Below are 17708 nucleotides of genomic sequence, written 5' to 3'. Positions count from 1 at the left end.
ATCCGAACTGTCTGCACTAGGTATATGTAAAAAAAAAAAACAAAACAAAAAATGCATTCATTTATGTCCACTGAACGATTTATCGGTCATTACATGATGGCACTATGGTTTGTACTCACGGCCGAACGTTCGTTTTTCGAAAATGAATTTGGCCGATTTTTCGTATAGTGTATGGCCAGCATTAGAAAGGAGTCTTTGTTATTTGCCAGATTTTGGTGAACTCTTTCTAAACTGCAGGTGAATTTAAGTACATTTGCCTATAATTCACTAATTTTATTTATAAAGAATCTGCAGCTGGAGTGAGGGGTGAATACTAATGAGGATTTTATAAAGCCTCAAGGGTTTTTTTAACCTTAATGCATTCCATGCTCCCCCCAGCCCCCTTATTCTTACCTGAGTCCGATTCGATCCAGTGACGTGCATGAAAGCAGCGGCTCTTGCCGCTGTCTCCCTTCTCATTGGACAGAATAATACCATTGGCTCCCACTCCGGTCAATCAAATCCAGTTACCAGGGAGCGGGGGGGTGGGGCCGAGTGAAAACTAAAAACCATATTCATTTTATTTGCGTACAGTGTTGCATGACCATGCAATTGTCCGTTAAAGTAGCGCAGTGTTGAACAGCAAAAAACGTCCTGGTCATGAAGGGGGTAAAACCTTCCAGGAGGGAAAGTGGTTAAACGCGGAATTCTACTTTAACATTCTGCAATCTCCTTTTTTCTTTTGTGTTATTTTATTAAAATGTGGAGATTTTGTAAGGCAAGGTAGATAAGCTTCTGTGAACGAGCTTCCTAACTGTAACTGTTGCCAACCGTTGAGATATTAGCCACACAGGGAGTGCATGGTTTTCAATGATTCAGATGACTCGAGAGAAGTAGCAGCACAACCACTTATGCAGCATCACAAAGCGGGGAGTAGAATCTAAATATGTAACAGAATCTGTGGCTACTAACATACAGTATATCAAGAAAAACTAGATTTTGTAAATTAAAGTCAATGGACAGTCCTCCAAACCCTTAATGAGTTACACTCCCAGACGCAGGTGCTGGATCTGGCCTGTAAGTCCATCTTTGCTCCTCAGTCGATCAATTTGTGATTAAAGTGACCACGCACTATCAGTATATTCAAAAGAAGGGGTTGAATCAAAGAGATACCTCTACAAATAAGCCTCTTCTTTTGGGGTGCAATGTGTCAAGAGTTACTAACCAAGTGGGGAGCGTTATCTAATCAAGTTTTAATACAGTGGATAAAATGACATTGGCCTGCAGTGTGATTTGCAAGATTTTTTTAAATGCTGGATAAGATATTGTTTTTTAACAAGAAAAGTAATAAGATTATTTACATCAAGCTTTTCTTACATGCATTATTGAAAATTCCTTTTAAAATCCTTATATGCAGCACATTCTGAGCCTGGTGAATATGAACACGTGGTAATGAATTGGAGCATGCATGTCAGGTGCACCATAGGAGGTAATGGACGAATATTGGATAAAATCAATTTGCCCTCTCCGAATGGTAAATTTCTTAAAGAGGACCCACCTTTGGTGACTATAACATTTACAGGAACAACCATTTAAAAAAAAAAAAAAAAAGTATTCAACCACAGCAATCGTGGTGTGATCAAATGCTTTTAGGGCAGAGGAGGGATCTGGGGTCTTATAAACCCCAGATCTCACCACAAAGAGTAGTTTTAAAGTCCTCCTATCCTCCCATGCTCACACGCAAAGGCAAACACACGCATCGGTCTTGCACGCGTGCAAACAGTGATTGTCCACACATGTTAGATATCACCGTGAACGTCAGATCATGGGCAGTAATTTTAGCATCAGACCCCTGTATAAATTTAAAGTGGTAACCTGTAAAGGCTGTTAAAATGTCACCTATGGATAGTAAAATTGACATAGTTTGTTGCCATTGCACGGGCGTGCGCAATACTAAAGCATGACATGTTTGGTAACTATTTACTTAGTGCAACATCATCTTTCATATTTTATTTAAAAATTGGGTTATATATTGTGTTTTTTTGTATTACAATTAAAAAAAAAAGTGTATTTTTTCCCAAAAAATTTTCTAGCAAAAAAATACCGATTATTAATTGTAAACAAAATGTGTCAGAAAAAGGCCAGGTCTTCAATTGGATAAGAAATGTATTCTGGCCATTGAAATAATTAATTAGTTCAAGCACTTGATAGGCTTAGCATTAACATGCATTTAGACGCATTGCAGCATTTTTTTTCTGCCAATAAGCTGCTGCTCCTGGATGTGCTGGCAGTGGGTTTTTCTTTTCGAACTCTAAACGCCTATGTGCGCATGGAATCCACAACAAAAGATTAGGGGGTGCCACTCCAGGCTCTTGTTTGTCCAAATCCAGTAACTCCTGCTGAGGGAACAGGCTAGGGCGTAATCATCATGATTCTGCCCGCGATTCCCGAATCTCAGCAAAATGCGAGATGCCCTTGCGATCCCCGTTACTTTCAATGGTACCCACATCATGGCGCCATTTTGTCGCCTGACGAATCACAGTAAAATCACACAAACAGAATTGTGGGACACCGGTCTCCCAAAAGAAGTTTTGGGCGACAAGCGTCCCGTGGTTCTGTTTGTGCGATTTTACCATGATTCGTTGGGCGACGATCGCAGCAAAATCATGCTGCGATTTGGGTGCCATTGAAAGTAACAGAGATTGCAAGGGCGTCCTGCAATTTGTGGCGATTTGGAATCGCGGGCAGAATCGTGGGCGGGACTTGGAACGCCATGGTGTGAATGGAGCCTTATGAAGAAGGAACACCCCAGGTGCTGTACTCTTACAAAGCCCAACAGTCTCTATGGCCTGGACAGAACCTGGGCTGAGGCTGCTTATACTTTAGAGACTGTTGGGCTTTGTCGAAGTGTGGCACCTGGGGTGTTCCTTCTTCATATGTGTGCATGGACAAATAGGCCAACATAGAGGGGCCTTTGGAGGCAGAAACAAAAAACAGGAGATGCCCCTAAAAGCAGCATTTTTAATGCTCAGTGTGCATGGGGCCTAGGGACAATTCTTCAACAGGGTTTTCATCACAATAAGCTTGGTTTTACGTCTTGTTGGCTGAACATGTGAAGCTCAGAACTACGTGACCAGCTCTTCACTGAATGGCAGTTGTTTGCTGTATTTAGTTTATTGTCATTTCCTGTTGGAATGGACAGGTGGCCGCCTACCTATGACCTCTTTGAGAAAACAAGTCATTACTGTCAACACCATTACACCTGATCTATCAATCAAGTGGACTTATACTAACACTTTAAAGCGAAGTTCCACCCAAAAGTGAAAGTTGCGCTTTAAAGACTCCTGACATGCCACATTTGGCATGTCATTTTTTTGGGGGGGGTATCTAGTTTTGACAGGTACCCAGCTCCCACCTAGGCGGCCTGAGCGGAAGTTCTTCTCTCCTCCTCCCTCCCAGAAATATTCTGGGACACCTCATAGGTCCCAGAAGATTGCCTGGCCATTTGGGACGCGCAGCGCGACTGTGACAGCCGCAAGCTGTCACAGCCGGGTGCCCACACTAGTGATGCTGGTGCCAGAGAGAGAACCAAGGCTTTGGGCGGCCGCATCGCTGGATTGTGGGACAGGTGAGTGCGTGTTTATTAAAAGTCAGCAGCTACACTTTTTGTAGCTGCTGACTTTTCACCACTTCCTGCCCAAGGTATGTCATATGACGTCCTGGACTTTGAGTGATGATATTTGAATGATGCCTGCAGGCATCATCCAGATATCATTTTTTTCAGCTAGCGATTCCCTGCACCGTAGGAAAAACAATCATAGTGACAGTCCAGCCGCTTGATCGTTCTTGCAGGCGGTGGGAAGGGACGCCCCCCCCCGTGCTTCTATCGGCTCACCTGTGCGATCGGTAAACTGCAGAAGGAATCTGCCAACGCCGGAAGTTAGCCATAGAGAAAACCAAGGGCCAGATGGTCCCCAGTCATCTCTATGACTCTTGGAAGCCCAGGCGCGACATTATGATGTCACGTCTAAGCCGGTGGAAGTAAACAATGCCAGGGACTTGGCAGGAAAGCCTGAGATCATTAATTTTGTTTTTTTTCGATCTCAGGCTTTCCAGCCTGGAGGAGAGATGTAGGATCTCCACATCGCTCGATAAAGAGGACCTGTTACACACTATTCCTATTACAAGGGATGTTTACATTCCTTGAAATAGGAATAAAAGCGATCAAAAAAACATTTTTAAAAAGGGGAAAGTGTAAAAATTCAAAAATGTTAATAAAGTAAACAAAATTTTTTTTTAAAAATTAAAGCGCCCCCATCCCCACGTGCTCACACGCAAAAGAGAACGCATACGTACATCGCACCTACATATGTAAACGACGTTCAAACCACACATGTGAGGTATCACCGCGAACGTTAGAGCAACAGCCCAAGACCTCCTCTGTAACTCTAAACAGGTAACCAAAGTTTGGCGCCATTCCATGAACGAGCACAATTTTAAAGTGTGACATGTTAGGTATCTAGTTACTCAGCGTAACAATAATCTTTCACATTATACAAATTATTATACATTATACAAAAAATTGGGCTAACTTTGCAGATTTGTTTTTTTTTTTTATTCATAAAAGTTTCCAAAAAAAAAAAATGCAATTGAAAAATTGCTGCTCTATGAACGTGTGACATAAAAAGTTGTAACAACCGCCATTTTATTCCCATGGGTGTCTGTTAAAAAAACATATATAATGTTTTGGGGTTCTGAGTAATTTTCTAGAAAAAAAAATGAAGATTTTTATATGTGGTACGACGAGCCAGAATAGACCTGGGCTGGAAGTGATTAATAAACATGGAAACTCTTGGTGCTATATAATTTCTATATATAATAAGAATACTACTTCCTTTTACTGGGGAAAATATTACTTTAGGTTCCCTCCAGCGATGCTTAAATAATCCATAGGCAGGGTATCTGGTCACATGATCTCTGCTGAAGGGCAGAGTCCGCAGATACGGTGCCTTGAAAAAGTATTCTTACCCCTTGAAATTTTCCACATTTTGTCAAGTTACAACCAAAAACGTAAATGTATTTTATTGGGATTTTATGTGATAGATCAACACAAAGTGGCACATAATTGTGAAAGAAAAATTATAAATGGTTGTCAAAATTTTTTACAAATAAATATGTGAAAAGTGTGGCATGCATTTGCTTTTAGGCAATACTTTGTAGAACCACCTTTCACTGCAATTACAGCTGCAAGTCTTTTTGGGGGATATCTCTACCAGCTTTAGGCCTCTTTCACACGAGGGATCCGTATGTCCGTTTTTCATCCTTCTGTTTTCGGATGAAAAACGGACATACATGTATCCCTATGGAGCGTCGGATGTCAGCGGCGACATGTCCGCTGACATCCGACCCGCTCCGATCCGAAAAGTGTAACGGAGGAAAACCCTACTTTTCCATCCGTTTTCGGATCGGATGACGACGGACACTACGGTCCGTCATCATCCGATCCCCCATAGGGGAGAGCGGCGCTCTGACAGGTCTGTAGCTGCACAGTGTGCAGCGATGGACCTGTCATCTTTCTGCTCAGCGGGGATCGGCGGAGCGATTCCCGCTGAGCAAGCGGGTGTTCACGGGGCGGATCATGACTGATCCGCCCCGTGTGAAAGAGCCCTTACACATCTAGGGAGTGAAATTTTTGCCCATTCTTTTTTTGCAAAATAGCTCTGCCAGATTGGATGGAGAGTGTCTGCGAACAGCAATTGTCAAGTCTTGCCACAGATTCTCAATTGGGTTTAGGTCTGGACTTTGACTAGGCCGTGGGGGGGTAAGCGATTTTTTGCAGGCAATGGCTGGTAGCGGGCTGCAGCCCGGTGGTTGGAGACCCCTGATGTACAGTGTTTGTTTTTCACCCACATAGCGTTTTGCTTTTAGGACAAAAAGTAAAATGTTGGTCTCATCTGATCAGAGCACCTTCTTCCACACATTTGCTGTGTCCCCCACATGACTTCTTGCAAACTGCAAACTGGACTTCTTCTGGCTTTCTTTTAACAATGACTTTCTTCTTGCCACTCTTCTATTAAGGCCAGATTTGTGGAGTGCACGACTAATAGTTTTCCTGTGGACAGATTCTCCCACCTGAGTTGTGGATCTCTGCAGCTCCTCCAGAGTTACCATGGACCTCTTGGCTGCTTCTCTGATTAATGCTCTCCTTGCCCGGCCTGTCAGTTTAGGTGGATGGCCATATCTTGGTAGGTTTGCAGTTGTGCCATACTCTTTTCATTATCGGATGATGGATTGAACAGGGCTCCGTGAGATGTTTAAAGCTTGGAATTTTTTTTTTTTTTTTTTTTTATTATCCTAACCCTGTTTTAAGCTTCTCCACAACTATATCCCTGACCTGTCTGGTGTGTTCCTTGGCCTTCATGATGCTGTTTGTTCATTAAGGTTTTCTAACAAACCTCTGAGGGCTTCACAAAACAGCTGCATTTATACTGAGATTAAATTACACACAGGTGGACTGTATTTACTAATTAGGTGACTTCTGAAGGCAATTGGTTCCACTAGATTTTAGTTAGGGGTATCAGAGTAAAGGGGGCTGAATACAAATGCAGCTGTAATTGCAGTGAAAGGTGGTTCTACAAAGTATTGACTCAGGGGGCTGAATACAAATGCACACCACACTCTTCAGATATTTATAAAAAATTCTGACAACCATTTATCATTTTTCTTCCACTTCACAATTATGTGCCACTTTGTTTTGGTCCATCACATAAAATCCCAGTAAATTACATTAACATTTTTGGTTGTAACATGAAAAAAATGTTGAAAATGTCAAGGGGTATGAATACTTTTTCAAGGCACTGAATCAAATCCATAAAAACTTGGCTAAGTGAGCAGCACTGAGGGGAACCTAGAGACACATTTTCTCTAGGAAGTAATTCAATCACTTATAGTAAATTATTTCACAAATAAAGATTAAAAGGCTGTAGATTTAAAGCAGACCTTCACCCTAAAGGTCATGCCATGTTGCCTCCTGTCTCCTGCCCCCTTCCCCTCTTACAATTGGCTTCAGGTCCCCATCTCTGCAAACGCAGTGTTTCCTGCCTATGTGCTATTAGGGAAGTCACAAACCTTTTGACATCTTTGCGCATTCATGGGAAATTGCTTGGAAATGTACAGATGTGCCTGCCGGGATACGAAGGCCGAAGAGAGCCCTTTGGTACTTCTGTGAACGTGCAATAACAGCAACGCGGGGGGGGGGGGGGTGCCACCCGAGAGTTGGACTGCTTTTAGTTAGTATGTAAATATAGGTCCACTTCCTTCAGTATTGATAAATAGTAGACAGCATCCATAGAACATCACTCACAGTCTGAGTTATCCATCTTGAATACAATCAAGTAACTCTTCTCCTATTATATGAACTATAGGACCACCACTAGGGGCCAATCAGGAGCGCTGCATGCATATGTGATGACCAAAAACAAGCTGACAATAGGATGAGCAGAGGGATGATCTTATCAATCCATTGTTGCTTCTACACTGTCCAGTGTGTCCATTCACAGATTGCAGGACAGAAGCAAACAAGAGGAGCTTCCCTTTTGGGTGGAGCTCTGATTTAAGAGCCCTTCGTTCACACTTTTTTTTTTTTAGTTTAGGATAGAGGGGAGAGGGATTAAAACAACTGTCAGAGTCCCAGTTAAAGGGGTTGTAAACCTCTGAAAAAAATCCCCCCCCCCCCCCAAAAAAAAAAAAAAAAACCTGCAAGACAAAGGCATAATAAGCTAGTATACATCGCATACTGGCTCATTATGAAATACTTACCTTAAAACGAAGCTGTTGCAGCGGTCACCGCATACCGCTGTCACGGTCGACATCTTCCCCGGAGCTTCTTCCGGGTTCGTGGGCTCTGGCGCTGTGATTCGCCGGAGCCGCAATGACATTACTCCTGCCGTTAACGGCACAGGCTCGGAAAGAACGGCACCCGTGGGCCATTCCTTCAGAGCGCATGCACTGGAAATATCTCTTAAACTGTACAGGTTTAGGAGACATTTCCAATATCTATAGGTAAGCCTTATTGTAGGCTTACCTAGAGGTAAAAGTTTGCAGAGGAAGTTTACTTCCTCTTTAATCACTTCAATACCACCCACTTTCGCCCCTTCCTGCCCAGGACAATTTTCAGCTTTCAACGCTGTCGCAGTTTGAATGACAATTGCGCGGTCCTACAACACTGTACACAAACTGTATTTTTATAATTTTCTTCCCACAAATAGAGCTTTCTTTTGGTGGTAACTAAAAAAATACTGAAAATTTTGAAAAAAAAAATATGTTCTTTGTTTCGGTTATAACATTTTGTTTTCTTGATGGGCACAGATGAGGCGGCACTGATGGGCACTGATGTGTAGAATTGATGGGCACTGATATGCAGCACTGATGGCCACCAATAGGCGGCACTGACATGCAGCACTGATGGGCATTGACAGGCGGCACTGATAGGCGGTACTAATAGGCAGCACTGATGATGAGGTTTTGACAGGTGGTACTGTAGGGCACTGATTGGCAATGTGATGGGCACTGACTGGCACTGTGATGGGCAGTATATGGCACTGTTTGGCACTTTATTGGGCACTTTATTGGACACTGAAAAGCGATCCTGAGGGGGCACTGACTGGGAACCTTTTTAGCACATCTGATGGAGCTGTGCTGATAATCGATGTGCTGATTATCAGCACAGACACCCCCCCCCCACCCCCACTCTCTTTTTGTCCCGTTTACCATTATTAGTGAAAGTAAAAGAAAATCCCAAATTTTGTCTCCAGAAAATCTTCCAATGTTGACACCAGTTATGGTGATCTGGGGGGGTCCCCAAGGAATTCCCTTAATTTGAAGGGATTTCCTCTCACTTCCTGTTTGGTTATGAGACAGGAAGCAAAGGGAAACCTCCGCAATGGGACACAGATGGTGAAAAGAAAAAAAAATAAATCGGACAGGGAATATAACCTTCCCTTACTTTATTCAAAATGAAAAAAGTTTTGCCTATAGTTCTACTTTAAGAGTTGGCATGGCGTGAGGAGGTGGGGCAAAGTGACTGGAGCCCTTCACTGCTGTTTGCGGTTGCTCTCTGTCTACAGCTGGAAATCCAGTGGAGCTGGTTTGTAACAAGGAATGATTTCTGTATCAGGTGTGAGGACGGGGTGACCCTACAATGTATCAGGGGTGAGGACGGGGTGACCCTACAATGTATCAGGGGTGAGGACGGGGTGACCCTACAATGTATCAGGTGTGAGGACGGGGTGACCCTGCAATGTATCAGGTGTGAGGATGGGGTGACCCTACAATGTATCAGGTGTGAGGACGGGGTGACCCTACAATGTATCAGGTGTGAGGACGGGGTGACCTTGCAATGTATCAGGTGTGAGGATGGGGTGACCCTACAATGTATCAGGTGTGAGGACGGGGTGACCCTACAATGTATCAGGTGTGAGGATGGGGTGACCCTACAATGTATCAGGGGTGAGGACGGGGTGACCCTACAATGTATCAGGGGTGAGGACGGGGTGACCCTACAATGTATCAGGGGTGAGGACGGGGTGACCCTACAATGTATCAGGGGTGAGGACGGTGTGACCCTACAATGTATCAGGGGTGAGGACGGGGTGACCCTACAATGTATCAGGGGTGAGGACGGGGTGACCCTACAATGTATCAGGGGTGAGGACGGGGTGACCCTACAATGTATCAGGTGTGATGACGGGGTGACCCTGCAATGTATCAGGTGTGAGGACGGGGTGACCCTGCAATGTATCAGGTGTGAGGACGGGGTGACCCTGCAATGTATCAGGTGTGAGGACGGGGTGACCCTGCAATGTATCAGGTGTGAGGACGGGGTGACCCTGCAATGTATCAGGGGTGAGGACGGGGTGACCCTGCAATGTATCAGGTGTGAGGACGGGGTGACCCTGCAATGTATCAGGGGTGAGGACGGGGTGACCCTACAATGTATCAGGTGTGAGGACGGGGTGACCCTACAATGTATCAGGTGTGAGGACGGGGTGACCCTACAATGTATCAGGTGTGAGGACGGGGTGACCCTACAATGTATCAGGTGTGAGGACGGGGTGACCCTACAATGTATCAGGTGTGAGGACGGGGTGACCCTACAATGTATCAGGTGTGAGGACGGGGTCACCCTACAATGTATCAGGTGTGAGGACGGGGTGACCCTACAATGTATCAGGTGTGAGGACGGGGTCACCCTACAATGTATCAGGTGTGAGGACGGGGTGACCCTACAATGTATCAGGTGTGATGACGGGGTCACCCTACAATGTATCAGGTGTGAGGACGGGGTGACCCTACAATGTATCAGGTGTGAGGACGGGGTCACCCTACAATGTATCAGGTGTGAGGACGGGGTCACCCTACAATGTATCAGGTGTGAGGACAGTGTCACCCTGTAGAAGTTCCCATACAGGAGGTCGGTATGTGAGGAGGAGGCTCTATGAGGCTCCGTACAGTCGGTGTCCCATGTCCCAGTGTAGCTCTCTGTATACAGAGCCTCTGACAGGCACTTCGTGTCCCCTCTTCTCTCCTCTGACAGTCTCTCCTCCCCCTCCACATCAGCACAGGCCGGAAGCCGACATTCGCCGTACAACTTACATCTGCTGTGTGTGTGCCGGTCCCGGTGCGAGTCCCCTGCTGCCAGTCTCCGGTCACTGTGTCCCCGGGGCGGCGCCGAGCCCTGCGCGTTCCCGCACACTCACGACCTGTCACCCTACAAGCGCGTAGCAGGCGGTCCCTCTAGGCTCCGCCCCCTTGACTCGTCCGGTCTGGACACGCCCCATTCCCCGCCCGCTGTGTGCTGTGCTGAGTGGAGTAGGTTGTGTGCTTAGTGTGAGGAGACGGGATAGTGCAGAGCAATGGGATGCTGTGTGCGTATCCAGTATATATATATATATATATATATGTGTGTGTGTGTGCGCAGACAATGTCCTTCCTCTCTGCTTCAGTGAAATTCTTGAACATGAGAAACCAAATGCATTTGTATTCAAGTGAAGGTGTACATACTAGACATGCACTGGTTATGGGGAATAACTCAGCACAGGGTTACTTACCTGCTTACTACACTTACCTTTCCAGCAGCCTGTTTGCTAAACAATACTTCTTCACTGCTCATTGACTCATGCAGGTAATATTTCTATAGTGCCCACAGTAGACACAGCAATTTACAAAATACAGGGAGTGGTGCAGACTCCCCCTGCTGATATTTCACCAAAGCCCCCCAACAGTGCTCCTATAAAAATTGTAAAAGAATAAAGTTGTAAAAAATAATATAACAATAAAAAACTACTGACACTGTCCACTGCCTTACTGTTATATATTTATAGATTTATATTATAGTTATATATTTATTACACATGAGATTTGGGCTGCACACCCTAATGCAATAGGCTGTGCACACTTATGGAGACAGCACAGTTACCATATAGGGGTTAAGAGGGACCTGCTACTGAGAGCTTACAATCTAAAAGGTGGGTGGGTTTTATACTTGTTTCCCCCACTGTACACTGTTGTTCCTCCCGCTGGCTTGTATGCCTTGCAGTGATGTATGAGGTGGTGGGAGAGACCACAGCTCTCGGTGGGAGAGGCAGGTAATACACACCCAGATAAGTGGAATAGGTAGAGCAGCCGGCAAGCACTGAAGAGATGGTAAATCTACATGTAATTAAAAATGAATAAAAACATTTTTTTTTTTTAGTTAAACGTAATTTAAAAAAAAATAAAATTACATCTTATTCATTTATACATATAATTAATCATTTCCTTTTCTTTCTTCCTTTTTTTGTCTTTTATTAATTTCTTTATTCTTATTTTATTTTTATTATTTATATTAATTTGTTTTATTTTTAATATTTTTATAATATATATATATATATATATATATATATATATATATATATATATATATATATATATATTGTATATTATGTTTCCCTTCTTTTTTCTTACATTTATGATAGGAAGGTACGTATTTTAATAAATTGAGGTTAGCAAAGTGGTTATTTATGACATTTTTTACAGATTGACGTCCTTTGCATTCATTTTAATTTTGTCCATGGAAATTTTGCTGTCATTGCTGCATTTCAATGGGGATTTATTCTAACCCATAAAATGGCCACTACAATTCTTTGATTGGTTCAACAAGAGGGAGGGGACTCCTCTCTTGTATTTAAACTCAGTTTCATTGACCGGAAATTAGGTCCTTGACAACGCCTTGTGGGAGGGCGAAACGCGTTGCCGTAATTTCTGGTGCCGTGTCCAAATGATGTCACTTCCTGGTTTCGGTGGAACGCACACTGGATGCAGCGTTTCCTGGATTTGATTCTTGCATTGTGATATGCTTGTTTTTACTTCTCTGTCTTGTAAGTACCAACCTAACTTTTGCGCAATAAACACCTGTCAACTGTACTTCACTATTAGTCCCCTGTTTTCTATTTCTTGATGTTATTACCTACATATGACCATCATGTTGTGGGAGATCTCCGTTGGACCCTTCTTTGAATTGCCATTTTTGGCCAGCAATTCAGCTTGAATAACCCCTGGACTGAAAAGCTAGGGGTCCATTTCATTCGGTGAGTGGGGAACAGGAGGGGTTTGTGTCACACCTTGAAGTTTGGAGCACTACTGCACTTGTAACGATTGGGACACAAAAGCACTTTATACATGGGACGTTTTATATATTTTCACATCACTATTTGATTCATTTTTTAATAATTCTTCACACCCTTTTTTGATCAATAATTATTCATGATGTATATATTTATTTTTTGTAATTCTTTTAATGACGTATATATTTTTGTGAGTGCTGTAGTTATTTTATGTCTATACAGTGAAGACATGGAGTTTTAACAAACAGGCCCCCAGACAGATTAGTATAGGAAGTCTGCTGTGATGACTGGGTAACTTTAAAGCTGAAATTTAGTTATGGATTTTATTATAAAGGTACAGCTTTGCATCAATCTATTGGTGGCCATACACACTTCATTAAATAATTGATTCTCTTTAAATATAAATAATTGATTGATAGTTTATTTATTTATTACAAGGACTTATATAGCGCTGTAAATTTGAACAGCACTTTACATATAGATTGTACATTCACATCAGTCCCCGCCCTCAAGGAGCTTACAATATAAGGTCCCTAAGGCCCCTTTCACACGGGGGCTTCCGTGGAACAGAAACCGCTTGCTCAGCGGGGGGGATTGCAGGTCACTCACTGTGCAGAGCGGCGACGGACATAGTCCCGCTCTCCTCTATGGGGAAATCGGGTGAAAACAAACCGCCTGTCCATTTTCATCTGATTTTGCAAATAGGATCAGATAGCGGCAGATGTCAGTAGACATGACATCCACCACGCCATAGGGGAGACTGGAGGGGCCGATCAGTTCCACCTGAAAAACTGACAGGAGGACCTGATCGGACAGCCCGGGTGAAAGGGCCCTAACTCAAATTCACCACATACTAGGGACAAATTAGGAGCCAATTAACCTACCAGCATGTCTTATGAGTGTTGAAGGAAACCGGAGTATCCTGAGGAAACCCACACAGGCACAAAGAAAACATGCAAACTCCAGGCAGGTAGTGCCATGTTTGGGACCTGAACTATATGATCCTATGTTATTGATTGTATCTGTTACCATCATGTAATTGCATAATCAAAAATACAATTGTATTCATGAGATAAGTGACTCAGTGCTGCCAATCGATGCAAAATGATCAATAGTTCTCCAACTCAGTCAAATTAAATCCAATCAAATTTTAGTTTAAATCAATAAGAAGGAAAAATTATGACTATTCAGCTTTTGGCAGATTCAATCATTCTAATCAAATCACACATCAATCAGAAAAAAAAATGGAACCATGTATGCTTGTCACCATTATCATACATATGTCATACCTGTGAGATCCATGTAAAAGCTGCAAATCACTGTAGTAGTCACCACTATTAGGCCTCCTTCACACGAGTATTTGCTCAGCATAGGACCCAGTAGACTTCTGCTATCAGTGTAAGGCCTCCATCACACGGTGGTTTGCCCACATACACGGATTCCATTGGCAAGAATCAGCAGATCCTTGCAGTTGGAATGACAGGTGCGTGCAAATAGCGATGGACACTCAGCCTGTATAAAGTAATGACAGAAGGACAGTGGCCATTACTGTTTGCATGTAGCCACACACCACGGGGTTACTTGGAGCCATGCATCCAGGCTCGGACATCTGTCCCAAATCACATGTAAATGCATGGTAGGCAGCTACATGCGAACAGTGACGGTCACTGTCAGCCTGTCATTACTTTGTGCAGGCTGAGTGGCCACCGCTATTCACAAGCACCTGTCATACCAACAACAGGAGGCCTTACACTGATAGCAGCAGTTTTTAATGTCCTGTGTGGAGTGTCTGCCGTGCTGCATAGTAACCACTGGGGTCGCTCGCTCACCACCGTCACCATTCATAGAAAGAACATCTTGGTTTTTTTTTCAACACATTCTCTGATACTGACTTTAGCCCTATTCACACCAATGTGACTTGTCATGCTATTTGATAGTTCCAAATCGCATGACAAGTCACAATGGAACCTGCAATGGAACTGTTTATATCGCCATGATTGATGATTATGAAGCAGGTCCCTGCAGTACTTTTTACTGATTTATTGCGACGAGCATCAACTACTGTTAAATGAAGTTGCAAGCTGCAATGAAATCGGCAGTGAAAATCACACTGATGTGTAGCTTTGAAATCGCGTTGAAGTAGCACGATTTCAAAGCTGCACCGGTGTGAACGGGGGGCTTAGAGATCCCCCAGAGGAAGACAATTTGGATTGCTCTTTATAGTGTGACACCAAAGCATGTTATTTCTGGAAATCAGTAGTTTACTATAAGCAAAATATTTATATATGAACTGTATGTACATACTGTATACTGTATTATAGTAAAGATGTAAATCTACCCAACATTCCTAGGAACAAATTGGATGGTGGTATACTATTAGGTCACTTGTTTTGGGGTGTCTATCTATTGTATTTAATACAAGGTCAATATACTCTCTGTATTCAATATTTCAACTACACAGCAGATGAAAAACATGAGTTCTGTGTCCAGGAGCACGAAGTTCACTCATCCCGAGCAAAGTTTATTTAGGAAATATTCAGCTTCGTTTAACGTGTTCTGAAGAAAATGTTCAGCTTTATTATGGGTGCTCTGCTTTGGTGGCCATAGTACAAATAAAGTACCAAAATATAGTAAAATGCATGAAATTTGCTACTGTTTCCCATTGTATCCATTTTGTTTTCACCCAATGTACTTGTTGAGTTGTTACATTTGATTTTCCATTTGCAGTATTAAAGCAGTTTTTCAGTCATTTTTTTCAACTTTCCATCTATTAAATCTTCTGCCCTTGTTGTTTTAACTTTGGATAGTAAAAAAAAAAAATCTGCCAGTAAATACCTTATTTAGCCCACTTCCTGTTTCTTGTCTGGTAAAAAGCCTAGGTTTATGACATCATGCACAGCTCTCTCTCGTGAGAGTTTGTCAGGAAGGGAGGGGGGTGAGTCATAAGAGGGCCAGTGAGAGCTGCAGAGCTGGAGGTGTGCCTCTGTGTGTGTCTGTGTAAATCCAGGAAGTGAACAGGCAGCACTTCAGCTGCTTACAGTTAAAATGGTTGCAGCCAGACTTAGTGGAGGGAGATTTCTGCACATATTGGGCAAGTACAGAATCACAGTATATATAAAATAATATGCAAAGTGGTTGGAGGGAAGCTTCAGAATGGCAAAGATGTTTTTATTACAAATTATGTGAGCAGACTGCAGTTCCTCTTTAAAGTGGTTGTAAACCTCTGATTGCCACTTTTACCTATAGATAAGCCTAGAATAAGGCTTACCTATAGGTAGTGGAAATATCTCCTAAACGTGCACTGTTTAAGAGATATTTACTTAGTAGGGCACCGATGATGTCATCGGCGCATGCGCTGTGAAGGAACAGGCCTCCATGGCGTTTCTTCACTTGCAAGTGCCGTGACCGACGGCTCCCACGTGCGGAAGTGATGTCACGCGGCTCCAGACAGTCACAGAGCCGGAGTCCGCGGCCCCAGAAGGAAGAGGGGTAAAGATAGATGCAGCCACCAGAGGGGACATCACGGGCTTCGTTTGCAGGTAAGTGCCATGTAATGGGCTAGTATGCGATGCATACTAGCCCATTATGCTTTTACTTTGCAGGGGAACAAAGAGGAAGTAAAACCCATGAGGGTTAAAATTGCATCTGCACGTGGAATGGCACCCAACTATGGTACCTAAAAACTTCCATAGGCGATGCATTAAAAGCCTTTACAGGTTACCAGTTTAGAGTTACAGAGAAGTTCTGGCACTAAAATTAGTTCTCTCACTCTGCCATTTGCGGAGATACCTCACATATGTGATGCGATTGCTGTGTACATATGCGTGCTGGACCTACACGTTGCATTTGCGTGCTTGTTCTTTTATTAAACAAAAAATGTACATTGAATTTTAATTTTTTTTTAATTTTTGGGCTGTGATAGATCCTCTTTATGGAGAGATCTGGGGTCTATCAGACCCCAGATCTCTCCTCTGCCCCCCCCCCTCCCCCCAAAGCATCTGATCAAATCAAGATTGGTTTCAATCAGATGATTGTTCAAGCAGGTATTGGCTTGTTTACATGAGACCGAAACTTTAAGTGACTAAATCCTTTTCGCTTCTGGTTTCTGACATCATGCAGTGAGAGGAATAACATCAGTTCCTCTTTCTGTGTCCCAGGAACCGGATGCCATCGATTGCATCCTTACCAGGCTCTCTGATCGCACTGATAGGACCCCCTTCCACCACCTGTAAAAGTAATCCAGTGGCTTCTTAGTAACTAGGATTACTTTACATTGAAAGGAATTGCCAGGCCTATATCTCCAACATTGCTGCAGCCATAACCAAGATATCACCCTTGCAATCCAGTGATGTACCGGTACGTCCCTAGAGGGCAAGTGGGTAATGCCAACTATTCAGTATGACCCAATTTACTTACATTGAAAACCCACATCCCATATGCATATGTGTAAAAAATAATAATAATAATAATGATTAAAAAGCACTTTGACCAAAATGCTAATTTATACAAATATTGGACAAATGGTAAACTTCTCCAAACTCCTGCTTTGTCCAATATTTGTTTTGTAAATATCTCCCTCTAGTGGTCAGATGCACTATTGCGCTTATTCCAAGCAAGCCCACAAGCAGGCCCAGGGTATGATTCTGTTTGAACAAGAACATGAAAATACAATGACCAGATTTGTTGGCAATATTTATATACTTACTACAGTAAAGTGTATAGCCAGCCACAACTCTTTTTTTAGTTTTGGACAGAGTAGAACTACGTTACTTTTAAAGTTACTCAGGACACATTTGAAAAGATTTTTCCTGACTTTCTGACCCAACAATGAAAAACTGATGGGGGTTTTAGAATATCCATGCTTTAAGTCCAATTCACACTTGTCTTTAGTCTTTTTGTGCTTTCTTGTGCTTGTACAGGCATTTTTGCGTGCATTTTGTATTTGAGCATTTGGGGGTTTTTTTTAACCACTTGCCTACCAGGCTAATTCTGACATTTCTCTCCTACATGTAAAAATCATTTTTTGCTAGAAAATTACATAGAACCCCCAAACATTATATATGATTT

At 43.0% G+C, this 17708-nt stretch overlaps 1 protein-coding gene across 6 annotated transcripts in view; it reads right to left on the bottom strand.

Moving 5' to 3' along the window:
- NBEAL1 (neurobeachin like 1) overlaps nt 1-10784 on the bottom strand; it is a 371002-nt gene extending 360218 nt beyond the window's left edge. For all 6 annotated transcript variants that reach the window (XR_012244983.1, XM_073633306.1, XM_073633307.1 and 3 more), the window contains exon 1: nt 10633-10784. The gene's annotated coding sequence lies outside the window, so the exon portion shown is untranslated. The remainder of the gene's footprint in view (nt 1-10632) is intronic.
- Between the last annotated feature and the right edge of the window lie 6924 nt (nt 10785-17708).

This window comes from Aquarana catesbeiana, linkage group LG06 (genome assembly GCF_042186555.1).
Source record: "Aquarana catesbeiana isolate 2022-GZ linkage group LG06, ASM4218655v1, whole genome shotgun sequence".
NCBI lineage: Eukaryota > Metazoa > Chordata > Amphibia > Anura > Ranidae > Aquarana > Aquarana catesbeiana.
Note: the sequence above shows the minus strand (reverse complement) of the source record. Positions and strands in the feature narration are given on the sequence as shown.